Consider the following 4524-nt stretch of genomic DNA (forward strand, 5'->3'; position numbering starts at 1 on the left):
AATATTTCCCGTTTCAAAAGAAGAAAAATTCTTTTCGCCAAAACCTTGAGAAATATAAAAGTCTTATTTCATTTCCCTTTAGCAATGACTTTCAATATCATATCGAAAAAGGCCTTGACTTTAGGCGAGATAAATGGATGTTGCAAAAGGCTTTAACATAGCAGCGATTTCATGCACGTGCGAGCAGACGCAAACATACAATACGTGAATTATAAACCTTTTTGCCTACACACAAATGAAAAGCTTATTGTTATGCATATACCCTCCGCCAACGATATTGGAAGGAGGTTATGTTTTACCCTCTGTTTGTTTGTTTGTGTGTTTGTTTGTGAATAGCTTCCTGGCAACAATTTTAATCGCTAGTTAATTACACTTGCAAGGATTAACTGTTATGTTAAGATCTAAAGTTATTAAATTTTGGAAGGTCAAGGTCAAAGGTCAAGGTCATAATGTCTAATTCACGTAATCAGCCATAAGTTTGGACATCGTTGCCACAGAGACTTCAAACTTGATTCATTTTTGAGTGTATGTAATTCCCACGCCAATTAATACATGTCAAGGTCAAACGTCGAGCTTAAAGTCGAGCAAAAGATTGAGAAGTATTCTGCAGCGGCGGAGGTCTGCGCTCTACCGAGTGCCCCTCTAGTTTTTATAGGAAATGATAAGTTGAAATATCCATTATTTTCTAAACCAACTTTATTATTCCTGTAATTTCTGAATCTTCGTGATTACAGGTTACAGGTAAGAACCTTCACCTATTGATTTATATTATTCCTGTAACTTCTGACTTTTCGTGATAACAGGTTACAAGTTACTTTCGACTTCAGTTTATTCAAAGTCAAAAACATGAACGAAAGTAACGTATCTCCTTTCATGAAAACTATAAAAAATTCATAATGTTTAATACAAATACTCAACAAACTAATAAATCTTAGTTCATACAATAACAACAACAGCAGCAACAAATGCGTCCATTTCTAGTCCACTGCAGGACAAGAGCCTCAGATATATCCTTTGTCATGTCTGGGGTTTGGCCAATTTTCATCGCCACGCTGGCCACTGCGGATTGGCAATGGTGCGAGAATTTAGACTGATCGCTCACAGCAAACCAACCTAGTACAACTTTCCTGATTATTGCGATAAACAAATCCTTTCACCAAGTTAAGGTATCTTAGACATTTCATACAACAGTAAATATATTCTATAGCGCTAAAAGGTCATATGGCTTATTTTCATCTATATAATCTTTTCAAGATGAATAAAAGATATAACATTAAATTATAAAATAAACTGATCACAGTAAGATTCAACCAAGCTGTAATAAAAGCAATTGCCTGGTCCTCCCTGGTCCTAGCACGGGCGCTGATCATATGTATACGAGTATATGGTCAGTCTCTAGAGCATTGTCCTGTCCCTTGCCTCTGCCATTCATAAGTGACCTTTAAACATTAAAAAGGAAGGAAAAAAAAATGGTTCAAAAGAATGTATTATGTATGTATTATGATTATTATTATTACTTGCCAAGCTACAACCCTAGTTGGAAAAGAAGGATGCTATAATCCCAGGGGCCCCCAACAGGGAAAATAGCCCAGTGAGGAAAGGAAACAAGGAAAAATTAAATATTTTAAGAACAGTAACATTAAAATAAATATTTCCAATATAAACTATAAAAACTTTAACAAAACAAAAAGAGAAATTAGATAGAATAGTGTGCCCGAGTGTACCCTCAAGCAAGAGAACTGTATGTATGTAAGTATGTATGTATGTATGTATGTATGTATGTATGGGGATAAGACAGTTCAATAATAATCAACACTATTTAAGAAAAACAAAGTTTCGAATATAATGGAATATTTAAATAACTTCCAATTTCACTGACGTCTACTATCTCCCTCAAAAGATGGCGCCACTCTACGCACCCGCTCGTGTAATCTCCCGCTTCGTCAAGGTGTCAAGAAATTGGGAACGCCGAGACAAATAGGCAGAGAGGATGAGCCTGAAACTCTACTGACAAGCGGCGGAAGAAAAATGAGAACCAGGTGAAAGGTGTTGGCCGTTGTGAAGACAAGGTGAGGTTTTAACGGTAGCATGAGAGACGTCCGAGAGGCGTCTAAGTCTAACCTTTCTTCTCATGAATTTTTAGCAATGAGTCATGGCGACAGGGTTCCAAAAATCTGCACCGTAATGTCTGGCCCATTGATTAAATGGCGCCTATACCTGTTGCTAAGATACCTCGTAGTTTTTTTTTATTTATTCATCATAATTCCAAAATTCATTAAATTTTTGTTTTTATTATATACTTACAACAAACAGACAATTTATTTCATGAGAGGAAGCCGAATGTAAAGACTAAGAGGCCACGTAGTTTTTTATTTATTCATCATAATTCCAAAATTCATCAAATTTTTTTTTTATATTATATACTTAAAACAAACCGCCAATTTATTTCATCAGAGGAAGCCAAATGTAAACCGGAAGAAGCCACGTAGTTTTTTAATTTATAAATCTCAATTCCAAAATTCATAAAATTTTTGTTTTTAAATACTTGAAACAATCCACAAATTTATTTCATGAAAGGAAGCTAATGTAGACCGCGACAAATCTATCTGATGTAAAATAGAGAGAACATCATATCAGTCACGTTAATACACTATATATATATATATATATATATATATATATATATATATATATATATATATATATATATATATATATATATATATATATATATATATATATACTGTATGTGTGTGCGCGAGCTTGTCATATAAAATTTTGAATAATAAAATTTTTGTATCAATGGATAAAACAATCGTATAAGCTGCTATTCATTATATTCATTTCACGTACCGCAATGAATGCTACAGTTTCTTCTTGACCCATCAAAATAATATACCTCATGATCGAGAGAGAGAGAGAGAGAGAGAGGAGAGAGAGAGGAGAGAGAGAGAGAGAGAGAGAGAGAGAGAGAGAGAGATTAGTTCTGAATGTCTTTATTTTTTTTTTCTATCTTTTATTATGAAGTAAACATTTACAATCTTACAGTTTATAACATATACATCATGGTATCTTTCCATAAATAATTTTTTATTTTACATATAGAGTATTTACAATTTAAATAATTTATATATAAATGCTAAGTATATGAAGAGCTTACGGCCCTCTAATAAAATGAAAAGGTACACCTGGGTACACCTGCTAAGAATTGACACCCGTAAGTGTCCAAAAGAACTTCCTCATCCAAGATGAGAACTAAAACAGCCAACGAATCCCGTCACACAAGTTCTCGGCTTCTCACTCAAAACACTCTTATTTATTCACAGAGGCTGTCACTTCAAACACCCATAAATCGAGTCGTCACGACTGACGTAGGACTTTGGCTATACTGGACGACTCATTGCTGGCGGATCCCATGTGTACCACAGCAAGATTCCACTAACGACTGCTGGATTCTGTTGATTGATTGATTTATTTAAAATTCACTAGCATCCTGACATCGATCGTCATTGATACCGATATCGTTTGTTACAAAGAATGAAAAAATTCAATTAAAAAACCATATAAGCACAGATGTCTTTATAAAATTTAAATAGCTTTCAGAAGACCTGCTTCAGGAATAAATCTAAAAATACCGCTGGCGAAGTACAACACATCCTGTCCAAGAATCTTGGCAAGGATGAATCTGCCATCTCATCTCGAGCATTCGGTTTTACAAATGTCTCACTGTCACGGGTACCAGACAGCCGTCGAAATATGGCTGACATTGGCCAGTTAGAAGAAATTCATGTCCCGCTCAAACTCGTTAGTTTCTTTGGTCACTGCACTTCACCATCCTTGTGAGCTAAGGATGGGTGGTTTAGGGAAGCCTATAAGTCTATCTGATGACTCATCAGCAGCCATTGCCTTGCCTTGCCTTCCTTGGGCGCTAATCATATGTATATATGGTCAGTCTCTAGGGCATTGTCCTGCTTGATAGGGCAATGTCACTGTCCCGTTGCCTCTGCCATTCATGAGTGGCCTTTTAAAGCTTTAAACCATGTGTGACCAATGCTGAGACGACACAGCGTAGTCTCCCACGGGGAAATTCCACTGGCAAACTGCTTGGGAATCTAATTCCCCAAGAGAGAATAATATGATGAATAGGATTAGGAGTACCTCGTCGAGGCCTCCCTCGTTTTGTCTGAGTTTGATCACTCGTTTTTAGTCTCTCTCTCTCTCTCTCTCTCTCTCCTCCTCTCTCTCTCCTCTCTCTCTCTCTCTCCTCTCTCTCTCTTTCATCCTAGCTGCGACCCACAGCAGGCGAATATCAGCTAGATACATAATTTATAATTGAGACGCAAAGAATAAGGATAGAGATTCTAAAATTATTGTATCAACAGTGCAAAATAAAATCGAAAAAAAAAACGACCCAGGAGAGAGAGAGAGAGAGAGAGGAGAGAGAGAGAGGAGAGAGAGAGAGAGAGAGAGAGAGAGAGAGAGAATACACTCAGAAAACGGATGATACCCCAAAGGATATAAAGG

This window comes from Palaemon carinicauda, chromosome 42 (genome assembly GCF_036898095.1).
Source record: "Palaemon carinicauda isolate YSFRI2023 chromosome 42, ASM3689809v2, whole genome shotgun sequence".
Classification (NCBI taxonomy): Eukaryota; Metazoa; Arthropoda; class Malacostraca; order Decapoda; family Palaemonidae; genus Palaemon; species Palaemon carinicauda.